Genomic DNA, 19678 nt, shown 5'->3' on the forward strand with positions numbered 1-19678 from the left:
ATTGGGGTATGGGGAGAATGGGTGAGAGGGAGAGAGGGGAAGATGGGGAGAGAGGGGGAAGGAGAGAGAGGTGGGAGGGAGAGAGGGGAGGAGGTGAGATTGAGGCGATGGGGAGAGAGTGGGTGGGGGAGAGAGAGGGGGTAGGGGGTAGGGGGAGCGAGAGAGACGGGTGGAGGGGGAGTGAGAGAGAGGGTGGAGGGGAGAGAGGGGGTGGGGAGAATTACGAAGGGGAGAGTGAGAGATAGAGGGGCAGGGGAGTGAGATTGGGGAAGGGAGAGCGAGGAAAGAGAGAGAGATGGGGGAGGGAGAGAGTGATATTGTGAGGGGGGACATTGAGGGGGGGGGAATCCGTGGACAGCACTGAGACAGACGGTGTGACTGAGGAATGAATGTAGAAGCCGCGACAGAAACAGAGGCTCAGGCAGGACGAACGGCTGAGATTTTCCAGGTTATTCTCCTGACTCGTCCGACACAAAATCCAAGAAAACAGAACCGGAATTATTTTTAAAAATCTGGAAACTGCTCCACCCAAAACAGAACCCAACGGAGACCGGAATATGTTCTGCGGGAGGACAGAGGAGGGAGGAGCTGACCCCTCCGGGACTTCGGAGAGGAACGGCGACACAATGCAAATCTGTTTTTTTCCGGGACGGACTCTCCCAGTTGATAGATTCGGCCGGGGGGAGGGGGGGGCGGGCGGCATCGGTGAGAAACGAAGGTTCGGGCGGCAGGTGAGCGCTGTACCGCAACCCGATCTTCAGACAAAGGAAACGACAGACAGGCTCTCAGGTTACACTTGGCTCTCTGACAGCGACATGTCCCCAGGTGAGTGCCGGTGGGGTTCGGGGAGGGGGAGCGGGAGGGGGGCTCACAATGAACGGTCGATGCACAAGCAGCAAATTTCGGCAGCAGAACCGTTTTAACAAAGAGGAAATGTGCAGAGACGATCCAAACAACAACATCCCAACGAAGCGTCGGCCATCACCACAGAGAAACAACATGTGTGATGGGGACACAGGTATCAGGTACATCATATCCAACTCCCAGGCTGCGCAAAGTTCAACTCTGATCGGTGTTAACCAGAGGAGAAGTTCTGAACTGGAACATCCAGCTCAGGGCCATGAAAGTGAGACCGAGAGCGGAGATTCGGGCAGTGGCGGAGAGAGCGACAACGAGAGGGGTGAACAGACCCAGAGGGACAACAGGTGAGAGAGACAGTACCTGTGAGACAAGGGTTGAAACGGGAGAAGTGGAAGCTTTGGGAGGTAAAACTCAGTGCAATCGGACAAGCTGCTGCCACAGCGAGGGGAGGGCGAGAATGGAAACGCGCAGAGAAACCTAGAAAGAGAGAGAAGAAAAGAGTTCGTTCGGAAAAGGGCAGAGAAAGGAGAGTATTGTGGAGGGAGGGAGGGAGGGAGGAGGATACATTGGGAGAGGGTGAGACAGAGAATCAGGTCCAATAACAGAGTGTGGCAGCAAAGAGGCAAGTCCGAAGGAGAAGGGGAGAGACATACAGATCACGGCACAGACAGGTCAGCGGAGGCGGGGTGAGCGGGAAAGGTGGGGCAGCGAGAGAAGGCGGACGGGCATCAGACGGAAGTCGACACTCAGAAAAGCCAAATGCTGTGATAGTTGGTGTTAAACACAGAACGCAGAGACCAGAGAAGGATGTCAGGGCAGAGAGAGGAAGAGACAGACGGGGACCGTGTCAGATGTACTTGGACAGAAAGAGGGACGAGGAACAAGAACGAGAGAATCGGCGGATTATTTCGAGACGGATGGAAAGATTGAGAGAGAAAGACACAAACAGACATTGGATCAGAGAGAGGGATGGTCACCATTAGTGTCACCGATAGCTACCGAACTGTGTCTGGCGGGGTTGCAACAATACCCGTTAACACCCACATCAGTAAAAGAAACGCATGTTTCTGCCTCCGTTTTGAGAGATTCAATTTCTTCCAACAGTTTCCGCTGCGGGTGGCGGGAGGTTGCCGATGTCCCTTATTTGCCGACAAAACCAACAAACACTCCCAGCAACTATCCATAAGAACCATCGCCCAGTGCCCGAGAGAGGGAGCAGCCGAAACCACAAACCGTAAAGAGCAGAGAATCAGAAAGAAACCGGAACCAGATTCTGCCTGAGAACAGAGAACAAAAGGCCGGATCCTGCGGGAATTCGGGGCGGAACAGCGACACAAGGCAAACCTGTGCATTAGTGAGGGGCTCTCCCCAAACCCGCACTGACCGCTCACTGGTTGGTGAATCCGCTGGAGACCGGCACCGATCTGCATTACGGTTCAACCTGCCCGCGGTCCCGGAGAGAAGCGGGGGAGCGGGCGGCACTTGGGACAGTGGCAGGTGAAGCTTCACCGGCCCCTCAGCCACACACAAAGGCGGAGCACTGAAGCTCGCAGGATGCCTCCCACTGCTCTTCCGTCTTCTCGGCAACGGCACGTCACCAGGTGAGTTGTAGGTGTGTCGTCACTGGGTGGGTTGGAGGTGGGCGGGGCGTATGTCTGGGCTCAGAATGAACAGTCGGTGACACAACAAGGGATCTTCATTCATGCCGACATCAGAAACATTGTCAACATACGGGACCGGGTGGCTTCCAGGGAGCCACACGTGTGGCATCGGTGCTTTTTGTTTATACAAAAAGGTAACTCTAATGAATGATCTGTACAAGAATGTAAAAGTTTGCACTGTTTTATAATTGTATTTAGTTTGTCTTTTATTATGGATAAAGTTAATTTTGTTTCAAAAAAAAAGGAAACCGCACAACCGGCAGCAACTAGCACACAGGGATTGTTTCTGCAGGGAATATGGGCGGAGAATCGTCAAACGTCAATCCCGGAGATAAAATGAGACGGTTCAATTAAATCAGGATCAGTCGGGGGAAAGTGGTGAACTTGATGAAATCGGTTAATTGTCAGATGTACCAGGGTGCATGAACTGCATTGGTCGCAGGAAGTTTGTGGAAGAAACGGTGTAATAACACACACAATAAATCCAAGGACGGGCGCAGGCAGCAGCAGACTGGGGCAGAAATTGCCGTTTGAAGTATTGTATCAAAATCTATTAAAGTGACAACAAAACAGAGAGATGGAGTGAAGAGTACGGGGCAGCACCACTGGGAAGGGAGTGTGAGAGAGGTGACTGGTTCAGAAGTCTGACAGCGGTGCGGAAGAAGCTACACTTGTGTGGGCGTCCGGGCTGGTATAAAGCGCAGGAGGATGGGAGGGTGAGACAGGAGCTGGTCAGAAATAGGTGGATTCAGGCGGGGAGCGGTTGATTGCCTGATGGAGCCAGGTGGGGGAGGGACGGGTGGAGACAGAACGAGAGGCTGGGGGTGGTTGGTGGAGATACAGAGGGCCGGAGATGATGGGATCTGATTAGGAAGGAAGGTGGTGAGTGGAAGCAGAGAAGGGAGGGAGGTTGGGCAGAGGGGAACGGTGGGAGATGGGGCGTGTCGGGGACCGAGCGGGTGGAGTGTGTGGGTGACGGGCAGATGGAACCAGGTGCGGGAGGGGAAAGAAGCGGTCACACACCATTGACCGGTATACTTCAAATCAAGAGCAAAACCAACTTTGTCATTTGATGATCGTTTGTGTTTGTTCAAAACTTAGAGGAAAAGGCGTATAAAGCAAATATTTTACCAAACATAAGAATGCACGTCAGTCCCCCCTTCCTCGCCGACATCCTCCACCCTCCATCCCCCTCCCACCTTCTGCCCCCTACTCCCCCCTCCTTCATCCGACACCCCAATCCTCCTACTCCTCCCTTACACCTCCCCTCTCCTCCCACCCACTCCTACTTCACCCCTCTTCTGCCCCCTCCTCTGCCTCCTCCCCTTCTCCCCTCCACCACCAGTCCTACCCCGTCCTCCTCCACCCTTCTACCCTTTCACTTCCCCCACTACCCTTCCTCCTCCCCCTCCTAAACTTCCTCGACCACCTCCACTCAACTCCACACCATCCAACCCCTTCCTCACCCTTCTCACACTCCTCCCTCCCTCCCTCTTCCCTCCCTCCTCCTCCCTCCCTACTCCTCAACCCTCCTCCTGAACATCCTAGCCCGCCTCCTACCACCACTCCCCCTCATCCCCACTCCTCCATCCCCACTCCTCCCCTCCTTCTCCCTCCCCATCCTCCCCCTCCTCCTCCCCCTCCTCCCCATCCTCCACCCTCCTCCTCCCCCTCCTCATCCCCCTTCCTCATCCCCCTCACACCATCCATCCCCCCATTCCCCATTCACCATCCTCCACACCCCCCCTCCACACACCCCTCCACACCCCCCTCATCCTACCCCCCTCATCCTACCCCCTCATCCTCCCCATCCTCATATCCCCTCCTCATATCCCCTCCTCATTGCCCCCACATCCCCCTACTCCTCCCCCTCCTCCTCCCCCTCCTCCTTCCCCTCCTTCTCGACCCTCCTCCTCCCCCTCCTCCCATTACTCCCCCACCCACCCTCCTCCTCCCCCGCCCTGCCCCCATCCTCTTTCCCCTCCAGCAACCCTCCTCCCCTCTTCCTCCCCTTTCCTCCCCATTTCGTCCCCATCCTCCTCCCCATTACCCTCTCTCCTTCTCCCACTCTCCCTCTCCCCCTCCCCCTCCCTCTCCACCTCTCACCTCCGTCCCTTCCTGCTACGCCCTACTCGTCCCACCACCTTCTCCCCTCCTCCTCATACCCCCTCCAGCCTCTTCCTCGTCCACCCCACATCCCCCTCCTCCTTCCCCTCCTCACGCTCCTCCTTCTCCCTCCCCGCACATCCCCCACATCCCCTTCCTCCCCAGATCCCCCACATCCCCCTCGTCCCCAGACCCCCTCCTCCCCACATGCCCCTCCTCTTCACTCCTCTTCCCCCTCCTCGCCTCACCTCCCTCCCACCCTCCTCCTCCGACTCCTCCTTCTCCCCTCCCCTCACCCATTTCCCCTCCCTCTCTCCCTCTCCCACCTCTGCACACTCCTGCTATGCCCTCCTCCCCCTCCTCCTCCCCCAACCCCTCCTCATCCTCCCTCTCCTCATCCTCCCCCTCCACATCCTCCCCCTCCTCCTCCCCCCTCCTCCCCCACATATCACCCACATGCCCTACTCCTCCCCGTCCTCCTTCCCCTCCTCCCCAACTCTCCCTCCTCCCCACTCCCTCCTCCCCTCCCTCCCACCCTCCTCTCCCGCTCCCTCCACCATCCTCCTTCCCCTCCCTCCTGCCCCTTCCCCCTCCTCCCTCTCCACCCCTCAACTGCCTCCACCTCAACCCCCTCCACCTCAAATTCCTCCCATCCTCAAGACCCCCCACCTCCCCTTTCCCCCAACTCCCTCTCCCCTCCATCCCCATCCCTCCCCTCTCTCTCTCCTTCCTCCGCCTCCTCCTCCCCCTCCTCCTCCCCGCTTTCCTCCCCCAATTTCCTCCCCAACCCCTCCCTCTCCCCTCTCACCCTCTCCCCCTCCGCCTGCCACCTCTGCCCCCTCCTGCTACGCCTTCCCCCTCCACCTCCTCCTCCCCAAACCCCTCCTCCTCCCACCCCTCCTATTTCACCACTCCTCCGCCCTCCTACCCTTCATCCCCATCCTACCCTTCCTCCTCCCCATCCCCCTCATGACCTTCCTCGACTTCCACCACCCCACCCCACACCCTCCAAACACCTTCTTCCCCCTCCTAACCCTCCTTCCACTCCTTCTCAACCTCCCACTCCCTCACTAAACTCCCTCCGCCAACTCCCTCCCCCCACTCCAGCTCCCCACTCCTGTCCCTCCTCACCAATTCTCCTAACCTTCATCCTACCCCTCCTCCTCCCTCTCCCTTCCTCCTCCCTCTCCCCTCCTCCACACTCCTCCCTCCCCACTCCTCCACCCTCCCCTCCACCTTCCTTCCTCCTTCTTCAATCCTCCTCCCACTCCTCCCCCACTACTCCCCTTCCTCCCTCCTCCTCCTCCCCTCCTCCACATCCCCCTCCTCATACCCCTCCCCCTCCTCCCCTCTCCTCTCTCCTCACTCCCCACTCCTCCTCCGTCCTCCATCACATCCATCACCCCTCCTCCTACGCCACATCCCTCCACCCTCCCCCTCCCACCGTTCCCTCCCCTCTCCTCCTCCATCTCATCCTTCCACCCCTTCATCCACCCACTTCATCCATTCCCTTCACCCACCCCCTCCTCCCCATCCCCCTCCCCTTGCTCGCCCTCCCTTTGCTCCCCCTCCCCCTCTACCTCTCCCATTCCATCCTCACCCTCCGTCCCACTCCTCATTCCTCTCCCACTCCCCACCATCCGCCTCCCCTCCCCATTCACCACCTATCCTCTCCACAATCCCCCTCCCACCTTTCTCAACCTATCACTCCCTCTGTCCCTCCTCACCCACTCACCCACTTCCCCACCCACCCCCTCACACCATCCCCCCACACCCATCCCCACTCTCACACAACCTTCACCCTCTCAAAACCCCTCACCACTGCTCACCCCCACCATTCCCTCCCCACCACCCTCCCCTGTTACCCTACTCCCCTCCCCTGTTCCCCATCTTCTTCCCCTCCGTCATAATCCCCACTCTCCCCCCACTGTCCCCTCTGCCCGCTCCCCCTTACCCCTTCCCTTTCACCCCTCCTCTCATTCCCGCCTCTCGATTTCCCCGTCAACCTTTCCATCCTCTCCCCTTTCCATTCTGCCCCTCCCCCTCTGCCCCCACTCCCCTTCCACCCCTCCCCTGACCCCTACCACTTGCTCCCATTTCCTCCTCCCCAGCTGCCCCCTCCCTCCCCTCATAAACCCCCTCATTCCCCACTTCCGCATATGCCCTCACCCCACACCCACAATCACCAACCCCACTCCTCCCCCACATTTCCCACCCCATCACACTCTCCACTTCCTGACTTCCCTTCGACCCTCCTCCCCACCCCTCCCCTTCCTCCTGCCTCCCCTTTATTCCTCCAAACCTCAACCTCTTTCCCCCCTCCCCCGCACATCACACATCCCACACTCCCTTCCCTCCCCAATGCCCTCCACTTTCCTCCCCATCTGATTTACCCATCCCTCTCCCCCTCCCCATCCCAATCCCCTCCCTATCCCACTCCCCCTCCCCATCCCAATCTGTTCCCTCCCCAATCCTTCCCTCCCCTCCCCTCCTTCCCACTTCCAATCCCCACTCGCTCACCTCCTCGAACTACTCCACACATCCTCCTCCTTCCCAGCACCCCTCCCAAAACCACTGCCCCTCCCCATGCCACCCTCCTCCATCCCCCCCATCCTCACACACTATACTCCACCCTCCCCTCTTCTCCCCTCCCACCGCCTGCCATTCTCTCACACCACAGTCCACCCGTCACAATCCCAAAACCCACCTCCCACACCCAAATCCTCCCCCAAACCCCACTACCCCCCACACTCCAATCCCTCTTCCCAACCCCCACACTCTCTCCTAATTACCCCACTGCCTCCACTCTCCCCCAAACTCCCCTCGCCCACACTCCCCTCCCAGTATCCCTATCTCCCTCACCCCTCCATCCGCCATCTCCAGATCCCCTCCCTTACCACTCCCCCTCCCCAAAACCCACTCCCCCTAACCCTGCCCCACCATCCACCCTCCTCCTCTCCTCCCTCAACCTCTCCTCCTACTTCCTTCACCATCCCTCCCTCCTCTCCTGGCACCCTCTCAACCTCCCCTCTACCCCATCTACTCCCCTCCTACTCCCACTCCCTCTATCCCCTCTCACCCTTCCTCCCCCTCCCCCTCACTCTCACTCTCCCTCTTTACTCTATTCCTCCCTCCTCCTCTCTTGCACCCTCCCACTCCCTCAACCTCACTCCCCTTCCACCCCCACCCTCCTTCATTCACCCTCCTTCCCCCCACCAGTCCCTCCACCTCCATCCCCACTACCTCCCCCTAAATCCCACATACATCTCCCTCCCCTGCCCCCTCCTTCTTTTCTCCCCTACATTCCCCTCCTTTACCCTCCGCCTCCATCCCTCTCACACCTCCCCAACTTTCCCCCACCCCACCCCTCACTCCCTCCCCATCACTACCTTCTATGCACTCACTCAAGACTCCTGACACTCCCCCTCATCCCTCCATCTCCCACTCTCTCTTCCCACAGCCATTTTCCCCTCTCTCACCCTCTCTCCTCCCTCTCCCTTCTCCTCCTACCACAAACTCCCCTCTCTCCCTCCCTCCCCATCAGCCCACTCTCCCAAACCCTCGACTCTCCCCTCTCTACACTCCCCGCACCCCATCCTCTCTGCACTCTGCCAACGCCCCTCTCCCCACTCCCCATCCCCTCTTCCCTCTTCCACTCCCTCTCACCCATTCCCTCTCCCCTCACCCCTCACCACTCTTCCCTCGCCCTTGGTGTATTGATCTGTGCCCTTACACTGACTTACTGATCGTGAACAGAGTTGTGCCCTTACAGTGATGCAGTGTGGGTGCACAGAGTGTGTCCCTATGATGATGCAGTGTGGGTGTGCAGAATGTGTCCCTACGGTGATGCAGTGTGGGTGTATGGAACATTTGCTTACAATGATGCAGTGTGGAAGTATGGGTGATATCAAATTGTTTTATTGTGTGTGTATTAGAAGAAATCAGATCAATATCATTGTTGTGCATGCAATGGGCTGTGTCCTTATAGTTAGGTAGTGTGTACCTTACTCTGAGGAAGTGGAGTGAAATGTGTTGTGTCCTGTTGGTGATGTACTCTTGGTGTATGTGTCTTTGAATGTGTGGTGACTTGGTGCTGCTGTATTGAGCTGTGTCTTTATGGTGAGCTTCTGCTTGTTCTAAAGCTTCTTTCTTTCATTCAGTTAGTGCTGGTGAACGATGCTGTTTCTGAACATGAAGTAGTACTGGTGTGTTGGCTGTGAGTTAGTGCTGCTGTGACTGTGTCTGTGTGTGTCTGGGCCCCTGTGGTGCATTCCTACTGGTGTACAAAGCAGTGTGCTGACAGTCCATTCCTGACGGATTCATTGTGTCAGAGAATCATCCGATCATTCTGCCCGACTGTTCCATGCTGACCAGCATGCCCATCGAGGCTCATTGCACTTGCCCACATTTGGCCCATATCCCTCTGACACTTTCCTATCCACGTGTCCAACACTGAGCTCATGTTAGTTGGCAAAAGCTGACATTGAAAATTAGCTGCAAAATGTTGCTTGTCATCCTACTCCTTTCCCGTCGTCAGTAAACTTGCAGACTCTGCACGCTGCCTCCTTCTCCAAGACAACACTGTACACAAAATTATCTAGGGTTCTGAACTGAGTGCCTGGGTTCTGCAGGAAAACCATCTTTCCAAGCTGGAAAGGATTATTCCTTTGATTTGTTTTTTGTTTTGTGTCTGAAAGCCGTTCTTCACAACATGGTAATTCACGATCCTCAGTGTTCTATGCACTTATCTGAGGCACAGCCCTTTTATATGGATCTTTTAGGCATGCAAATACATGGAAGCAATGTATTTGCATGTCCAATGGATGCAAATCAACTCTCAACTCTGTACGTTACATCCTCGAAAAGAATTGTCAAGTGCGATGTTCCTTCCATAAAACGACTTTGACGAAGTTTGATGACATGAAGCTTCTCCAAGTACAGGGACGATCATTCCCTCCCAGATGACATACACAGGTATATTGAAAACAGGAGATTTCCAGCGAACTGATCTGTAGCTCTTCGTTTTTTCTCTGCTGTTTCCTTGTATAAAAGTGAGTCACATTTGGAATTTTGTAATTACCGGCACACTGCAGGTACAGTGTAAGGTAAAAAGTAAGCAAAGAACAGCTCCACTGTTACGTCTCTGTCGCCACGTCCATTAAAACCCTTGGATGGAGGCCGATGATCCGGGTGGCTTGTTCAGCGTTACAATCATTCATGAATCCAATACCGCATCCCTCATTAGAGAATGTTAAAAGTTCTAACTTACTGTCTGATCAATCCTCTATCGTAAAGACAGAGGCAAATAACTAGTTCGAATTACCTCCCATTTGTTTCCTTTCCTGTTATTACTTTCTCATTCTCGCCGTTCAGGAGTCATGTCATTGTCTGTGTCTGCAATGCTCCAGAATAAACAACAGCAGATGACAGCATCGAAGAACCATTCATACTGAGTCATGGAAGGGAGGTAAACAAGCACTCGGTCCCCGGCAAATCCAAACATTGGGATCAAATGTCAGAGGTGGTTCGTGACTACTGGGGGAATGATTGCAGAATATTAAATTCTGTAATTCGCTTCATATCAACCCTAAAAGCACATCATCTGCAAACTGTTCCCCGTGTTTTCTCAGCTCGTGATCAAATTTGCCGCACCTGCCGCATTTTGAGTGCTGGGCAGGTGAGTGTTGTTTTTACCTTAACCTCTGCTAAGGCTGCATTTCAGTTACCTCGCTGAACCTGTTTACCTCAACTTTTCACGTATATCAGTTCATAATTAATCGGGTTAAGCTGAACTGTTTACTTTTGATTCCAGCCTGTACATGTGCGGGCACAATATTTTACCGAGCATCCGCCTTCAACTGACATTGACCTGGGCAATAGTTCCAGTTCAATTGAGGGCACCAGGAAATGAAGTGAATAAATGTCAGTGGCGGTGATGGAGGGCGGATTCATGTGTATCTTCCAATGAAATACAAATAGCAGTACAGGTGGCCCTGCAAAATCTTATCTCCTCGCAACTGAAACACTTGGAATCAGGTTTGAACAGATTTGAACAGAAAAAAAGATGTATAATTAAGAACGGGAATTTTGTGCAAAGGCTGACAATACTTCATGCACATGGATGGTCAGACTGACCTCCTTGGAGGGACCGAGAGTCTCTATTTGATGTGTGAATGTCAGCAGACCGCAGAGAACGATTCACTGTGGTCGCAGGGGCGGGTCACCAGAGTCTAACTTTAGTTGTGAAGGGGGTGCTTACTGGTTATATCAGAAATTACAACATAACGAAGTCAGCATCAAATATGCCGAATATTGGCATCAACTATGATGCAAGGATCATGAACGTCCGATGAAAAGGCATCAAGCAGAACAGCGACTATTTAATTTTACCCTCTCCAGAAAAGTTTCTTCATGTTCTGGGCATTTCTGTTCCATCCCATTATTTCATGTTTATTATAACTCCAGCTGTCCACTTCATGGTTATTCCCCAACAGCGTCATTTGATGAACGTCACTGATCCTGTCCTTGTTTCAAACACTGCCCAATATTTCAGGTCATTGTCAGTGTCTTCAATACCACAGAACAAACAAAAGCAGAATACAGCATCGAAAAACCGTTCATGTGGAGTCGTGGAAGGGCGGGGAACGAGCACTCAGTCCCGAGTAAATCTAAACAATGGGATCAAACGTGAGAGGCGGATGGTGATGACCTGGGGGATGATTCCAGAGCTGAATATTAAATTCTGTAATTCCCTTGATCTCAACTCTGAAAGCGCCTCATCTGCAAACTGTTTCCCGTGTTCTCTCTGCTCATTTTCACATTTGCAGCAACTGTTGCACTTTGAGTGCTGGGCAGGTGGGTGTTGTGCTGATGTGGACCTTTCCAAAGGCTGCATTTTAATGACCTCGCTGACCCTGCTTTTGCTCAACTTTGCACGGATTTCAGATCATCATCAACCAGCTGCCAGCTGAACTGAATACTTTCCATTCCAGCCTCTACGTGCGAGGGCACAATATTTTACCGAGCACCCGTATTCTCCTGGCGTTGACCTGGGCAAAATACTAAGTTCCTATTTGGACACTAACGGCAAAGTGAAAGTCGAGTTTATTGTCATATTCACAAGTTCATGTATGCACAGGTACACAGGTGCACAGGCAGTTCCTCAGCTGCCACTGTCTTCCACATCTCCCGGGCTCACCTCCCCCACCTGGCACGAATTTTCGATCACCTTACACACCCCTCAGTCCACCAATCAACCCGCAATCCTCCCTTACTACTCACATTCTCCTCTTCATACCGGCCATCTCGTCTCTCCACTCTCAGTCCTGATGCAGGGTTCCTATCAGAAATGACGACACTTCCTTCTTTCCCACAGATTCTGCTGCACCCACTGAGTTCTTCCAGCAGATTGTTTGTTTCTCCAGATTCCAGTATCTGCAGTCTCTTGTGTTTTCATTGTACAATCTACATGAGTGGACAGATACATGACAGACAGAGTTTCACATGGATACGTATGAAGTTACCACTGCGGCTGGGGAAACAGAAAGACAGAACAATATTTAATTAGTGATAGATTGGGAACTGTTGATGTAGAAAGGGAGCTGTGTGTCCATGTGTCAGTGACTGAAAGAAAACATGCAGGCCAGAGAGAACAGTTCAACAAATGACGTTCGGAATGCCAGACCGCGCTGAAAATAAATTAACCATTTTAAATATTCTCTGCAAGGAAGTGCAATTCACAGTCATCTGCAGACAACTTTAATCACATTATTGAGGGTTTCATGACTGTCTGCATCAGCGTCCTCTCTCCTGGATGTGTGATCTGATGCAAACTGAGCCTTTCCTGTCTCCTGTCTCTCAGTATCGGCCTGTCCTTTCCAACTCTCATTGGAACAGCATTTCCCAATGTTCATTGTTGGTCAGTGGACCAATGACACAAACAAGTTCTCTAATGGGTGAATGTGTCTGTATGTGTTCCTTAATTTCCTAACCCAGTCTTGAAATGTGACCACGTCTGACACCACGTCCAGCTCACTCTGAAATTATTTGTGCCTGCCTCTCTCCATGTGAGTGTACAGCTGTGTTTGCCATCCTCCCTGGCTGAAGCTGTGAGAATGTATCTCTCTTTGTACCTGAGTGTTCTAGTTCCTGTCTTAGTGTATTTGAATCAATCACCGATTGTGTCTGATTCTGGCTGTTGCTGTGACTGTCTATTTCTATGTGTGTCTGTGACTGTCTCTGTCTGTCGATCTCCCAGTCTCTGTATGTATGTGGAGTTGCCTTTATGTGAGAGCATTCTTGCACAGTCCATGAATGTACCTGAGTCTATCTGCTGGTGTGCCTTCCTATATGTATTTGCTCCTGAATCTGACAGTGTGAGCACTTTAGTTGCTGCGAGTTTCCCTGCATGTCCTTCCTGTCTGACCATGCTTGTAAGTGTGACAATCACTGATACTGAGTGCACCTGTCGCTGAAAATGCGTCTGCCTGCTTACGCTATCTGTGTGCCTGCCCATGTATGTAATGTTGTCTGTTTGTGAGTGTGCCTGCCTCTGTCCCTGTGCATGCTTGTCCTGTCTCTGAGAGTACTTGCCCCCCTTTCTGTATGATCCTGCATCTCTCTCTCTTATTCTTGGTCTTGCATAATATGTCTATTTACGGTTATGTATCAATCTGTGTCGGTGCATCAAACTCCCACTTCACTTGGGGACACCTTCTGTGAAGTTTTCTGTTTCTCTTTTCTTATCCAAATCTTTTTGACCATGTACTTGCCTCACTCTGTGTTTCTATGTGCATGCCAGTCTGTGTGTGATTCCCCCTGTCAGTGTGTGTACCAGTTCGCCTCTTTGTGTGCTGCTGTACCTGACTGTGGGTGTGCAAGCCGCTCTTTACTCTCTGCCAGTTTGTATGGTTCTGTGTCCCTCTCTGGGTGGGCTGAACCTGCCTATATATTTGTGTTCACCTGGCCTTGTCCATTTAGTTGCCTCCCTCAGGCTCTCAGTATGCATGCCACTGTCATTCAGTGAGTCTGTGTGCATGCGTCTATATGTTATCAGTGTGTGTAACCGGCACTGTTATGAAGGTACTAGGCTCTCCCTGAGGAAAATCCAGTCTCTGTCTGTGACAGCACCTACCTCTCTCTGTGTGCTCCTCCCACTGCTTCTCTTTCACCCTGTCACTGTGCCAAGTTATAAATGTTTCCCTTTCTACCTGTGTGCAGAGCAGCTTGACAGTGCGCCTGTCTCTTTCACTATTCAAACACAAACATCTGTATTTTTGTGCACCAAGTATCTGTATACACTATGCGTACCTGACTCTACCTGAGTGCCCTTACCCCAGTCTCTGAGTGTCCTGCATCTATCTGCCAGTGTGTCTCTCTGTGTTCATTTGCTCTTGCCTCTGACCAACTGCATCTCCAAATGGCTCCAGGTTTTTCAACACCCTTCCTGTCAATGTCCCTGTCCCTGCCTGTGTTCCTGCCCCCTCCCTGTGAGTGTTCCTGCCCCCTCCCTGTGAGTGTTCCTGCCACAGTCTCTACCACCCAGCTCTTTTGAATGAAGCAACTTCCTCTCCTGAACACCAACACAAGCAACTTTCATGCCATTTTTGAACTTAACCGTTCCTTCCAGCTTGATATCCATGTCAAAGTTGTCTGTCACGGGCATCAAGGGCCCAGCACAGATTCCTATGTTTAAACATGGACCCACACTTCCTCTCAGTACACAACCCTCAACATCTACCAACATTCACCAGGCCTGCTTCGGATGAAATGTTACAAATGACCCTGCACCCCATGTCACCTCCATAACTTTTAAACCATTTTCCCATGTGAGACTTCATCCATTGCCTTCATGAATTACTTGCAGAGCAGAGGTAACACGTTATCCTTATCAGCACAGCTCGTTGACACTTTAAAAAATAAACAAATTAGTCAGACAGGGATTCCTCTGATCAAGACCATGCAGACTACCCCTGAGCATTACTGACTGTCCAAGTGTAGATTAAGCCTGTCCATCCAAAATGTTCCAATTCCTTTCCCACCACTGATGTAAAGCTCAGCGGCCTGTAATGACCTGGTTTATTCCTGCTGCTCTTCTTGAACAAAAACACCACAGTTGACATCCTCTCGTCCTCTAGCACTTTTTCAGAGATGATTTGATAATTTTAGTCAGCACCTGGCTATCTCCACCCATGTTTACCACAGCAGCCTGGGATATGTATCCACCTTCAATCTCTCTGGAACATCTAACTCCTCCTCCTTTGTGACAGAAATTTGCACACAAATTCCACTTTTCCCTTCCCTGAGTTCTCCAACGACAACGTCCTTTACCACGGTGAACACAACTGAGAAGTATTCACTGAAGCCTCTGTACATTCACGTACCTGCTTTCATCACCAGTTTTACCTGGCTTTGTCAGCTAATGCTCCTGCATGTATTTGTGTGCCTGTTCTGGTTTCTATAAGTCTTTCTGCATCCCACCTGTGTGTGTCTTCCTGCCTTTCTTTCTCTGTGAGTTTGCCTGCCCACAGAAAAGTGTGTGCGTCTTCCACTGCCTGTGTGTGTACATGCCTCATTTTGTGACTGCTCTGCTTCCATATGTTTGTCAGCTTGTCAGTGAGATTGCTTCTTGGTCTGTGTGCCTTTCTTTTCTTCTATGTGGACCTGTGCTTATGATTGTGTTTGTATGTACCTGTGTCTGTGACCGTGTGAGTATGCACTTGTGTCTGTGATTATGTACCTGTGCATCTGTGTCTGTGAATGTGTACGTGTGAAACTGTGTCTGTGGTTGTGTACCTGTGCATCTGTGTCTGTGATTGTGTACGTGTGTACCTGTGTCTGTGGTTGAGTATGTGTGGACCTGTGTCCGTGACTGTGTCTGTGTATCTCTTTAGGTAAAAGTATCTGGAGTTCTCTTTCCCATTCATTCTTGATTTTATCAAGTTAGTCTGAACGTATATTCATAACCTGATCGTAAATGATTGCCCAGAGGCCCTTCTGATGAGGATTAAAACCTATTTTTTCCGGTAATTTCAATTGGTGTCGGAAAACAAGGTAAAGTAACTTAAAAAAAATTCTGTGTAAATATCAAAAAAAATGTGATCTCGGCAGATTTTATTAATTCGACAACTGTTCAAAAGATTTAAAAAAAACAGTCATCAATGAATAAATCTCGAAAACAGGTTATTCCCTTCATTCTCCATAAGAAAATGTCTGAGTCAATTCTAGATGGTTGAAAGAAAAAAGTAAATTGAACAGGACTTGCTAAATAAATTTATTCAATCCAAAAAAATTACGAAATTGAAACAATATCTGTATTGTATGTTTAACCATTGGATTAGTAATTTGTTTACTCAATTTAGTAAGTGCAAAATGGAATGAAGCTCCTGAAATAGAAACTAATGAAAATCCTTGCACTGATTCACACTCAAGGTGTACCCAACAGGGACAATGAATTACATCTAAACCTTGTGCGCAGAAAATTAAGTACCAGATATTAATTGCTCAATAGAAAAATCTAGAATTCAGCAAAGCCATACCACCATCCTTTTTTTTTAATCTTTGGAAATATTTCTAACTTAACCCTGGGTTTTTATTCTGCCATATATATGAAAGAATTTTGGAATCAATAGTGTCGAGAAAGGGTTTCGAAATAAAAGTTGGAATCAACTGAAATAGATACAGGAGTTTTGGTAAAATGTTCATCTTAACTTCATTAATTCGGCCAATCAATGATAAAGAGAATAGGGATCATTAAGTAAATAATTGTTTAACATAATTAATTAAAGGTAAAAGTTCACTTTAATTAAGTCCTTGTGTTTCTTGGTAATTTTAACACTCAAGTACGAAAAGTAATCAGTCATTAATCTAAATGGTAATTGCCTATAAATTGGATTTGCATGTTTAATGGGAGAAGTTCCCTCTTATTAAGATTTAATCCATAACCGGAGAAAACGCTAAACTGAGGAAGTAGCGATGATACTGCAGGGATAGATTTCTCGGCGTTTGGAGATATAAGGTAACAGGTCATCTGTATAAGGAGATATCTTATGAGTCCCTTTCCATGACTAACAGCAAATGTGTCAGAAGAATCCAGAAAGAAAATTGCCAAAGGTCCCAAAGCAATATTAAGTAATAAAGGACTCAGAGGGCAAACTTGTCTTGTGCCTCAAAGAAGCCTGAACAAGGGGGATCTCTGATTGTTAGTAGGTGTTGAAGCCATAGGTGTGTGGTAAATCAGTTTGATCGCGGATATGAAAATTGAACTAATATTAAATTTCTCAAGCGTGTTAAATAAATAATCCCATTCAACTCCATCAAACGCCTTCTCGGCATCTAACGAAGTAGCACATTCTGGAATTATAGATGAAGGGTATATATAATATTCAGTAACCTCCTAATATTAAAATGCAAATAACGATTCTTAATGAATCCTTTCTGGTCATCAGAAATAATTTGTGGAACTACCTTTTCCAGTCTAGAAGTCAATATTTTGGAAAAAAAATAGAATCCACGTTCAACAAAGAAAAAGCTGTCTATGATGCACATTCAGTAAGATCTTGATCTTTCTTAAGAATTAAAGAAATAGTTGCTTCATAAAAGGATTGTGGTAATTTACCTACAGATCGGGCATCTTTAAAAATTTTACCTCACCATGGATGAGAGAAGGTCAGAAAAGGATTTAAAAAATTCAACTGTATACCCATCAGGACCAGGTGTTTTACCCGAATTCATTGAAGAAATTACTTTCTTTATTTCTTCCTCTGAAATGGATGCATCTAATATTAAACTTTCATTCAGTGATAATTTCGGAGTCTTCAAATTCCTTAAAAAATCATGCATTGATGTAGAATCCTCAGGAGATTCTGATTGATATAGAGAAGTATAAAATTCTTGAAAAGATCTGTTAATTTGATGATGGTCAACCGTGTAGTTACCATCTCGTTTACGTCCTTTAATAAACTGACGTTTAGTTGAAACAGCTTTCAGTTGGTTGGCCAACAATTTACCAGATTTATCACCATGTATATAAAACTGACTTTTGGTTTTGCAGAATTGATTTTCAATTGGAGATGTTAATAATAAACTGTGTTGTAATTGAAGTTTTGTTCTCATTTTATCGAGCTCCAAACTAAGAGCATCAGAGTAATTTTGACGATTTCTTTAATCTTATCAGCCAATATATGTAATTCATTATCAGTTCTTTTTTTCAGTCCAGCAGAGTATGAAATAATTTGAACGCTGATATAAACTTTAATGGTATCCCATAATATCCCACTGGAAATTTCTTCAGTAAAATTAGTTGAAATGAAAAAGGAAATCTGTTCTTTAATGAAATGGACAAAATCTAAATCATGCAATAAAGAAGGATTGAGTCGCCATTCTCCAGCACCAGAGGGTACGTACATTAATTTAATTGATAATTTCAATGGTGCATGATCGGAAATGGCAATTGCATCGTACTTACAGTCAGAAACAAGTGGAACCAATCGTGCATCAAGAAAAAGTCATCAGTCCCACAGTAATTGTGACAGACATGAGAAAAGAATGATTTTTTTTTTATCATTTGGGTGTAGAAATATCCAAACTTTTAAACTTCCGGAATCAACTAAAAAGAACTAAAAATAACTCAGGATGATCCACATTAGTGCATAAACATTAACCAGAACATTTTTGTTATGAAGTAAGCCAATAATTTTAAAAATCGACCATTCGTGTCTGAAATTGTCTCATGATGAACAAATGAAATTGAGGAGTCTATAAAAATAGAAACTCCTTTCACCTTTGTTTGTGAGTTAGAATGAAACTGTTAACCTCTCCAAAATCTAAAAAAGCGCTGATTATCCTCTTTCCAAAAACGAGTCTTCTGCGCAAAAATAATCTGAGCATTCAGAGTATGAAAAACTTGAAAGATCTTCTTACGCTTAATTGAATTATTCAAGCAGTTTGTATTCCATGTAACAAAATCAGTCATCTTATCCATTTTAATAGACAAAAAAAAATATGGTATGTAAAGGGTTAAACTTGTTACTAAGGAGATTCATTAACAGGAAGAGGAATACAAGTTCAAAGAGGAGCCGGATATGACGACAGTTCAGATATATATCCTAAAAACAGCCCACACCCCACTCAGCAAAGCCAGAAAACTGGCCAAGAGGCAGCTAGAACGCTACCCAATATTGTTTAACCCCGAGAATTTGGTGGCAGGTCTCCAAATTTAAAAGAATGCAAGGCACCATCAATAGACTAACCAAAAAAGAAAGATTAGCCAAGACAATTCTTCAAATTGCAAGCAGACTTGCAGAACATACACTTATTTTAATTCCAAAGAGACAAAGGGAATCAGTCACTCAGTTATTTTTTTTAATTATTACCCAAACAGAACCTTAAAACTGTTAAAGTAAAATAATAAAGAGAAAAACAAAACATGGGAAGTATGCATGTTCCAGAACCAAGCACGAAAAAATTAACGGAAGGGCAGGAAAATATCTCCGGGCACAAAAATTCTTCATTTAGTTAATTCATCTTCCATGTGTGCTAGACAATCTTTGATACAGTTTAAGGTGGTTCACAGGACCGATATGTCCAAGGAAAGTTAGCCCATTTTTCTCATCTTATAAATCCTTCATGTGACAGATTAATTCGAAAGTGGCTTCCCAGACACATACGTTTTGGTCCTGTCCTTTTGGAAAAATATTGAGAAGACATATTTTAACATTATTTCATCTCTATTGAACATTAATTTACAACCTCATCCTATTACTGCAATTTTTGGGTTACCAATGATGGAATATTGCCATTTATCTGCTTCTGTTCGTCGTATGATCGCTTTTGTCCATGAATGGCCAAGCGATCCATTTTGTTCAAATGGAAGGACCCAATACGTCCCACTACATTTCAGTGGTTTTGTCAAACTATTGCATGTTTTAACTTAGGAAAACTTAGGAGTGGTATTATTGATCCTTCGCTTAAATTTCAGACAGTTTGGAGTCTATTTATTCAATATTTCCATATGATATAAGCTGAACTTTTCAGATCCCTTTCAATCACGC

The sequence above is a fragment of the Pristis pectinata genome, chromosome 34 (assembly GCF_009764475.1).
Source record: "Pristis pectinata isolate sPriPec2 chromosome 34, sPriPec2.1.pri, whole genome shotgun sequence".
In the NCBI taxonomy this organism is placed as follows: domain Eukaryota; kingdom Metazoa; phylum Chordata; class Chondrichthyes; order Rhinopristiformes; family Pristidae; genus Pristis; species Pristis pectinata.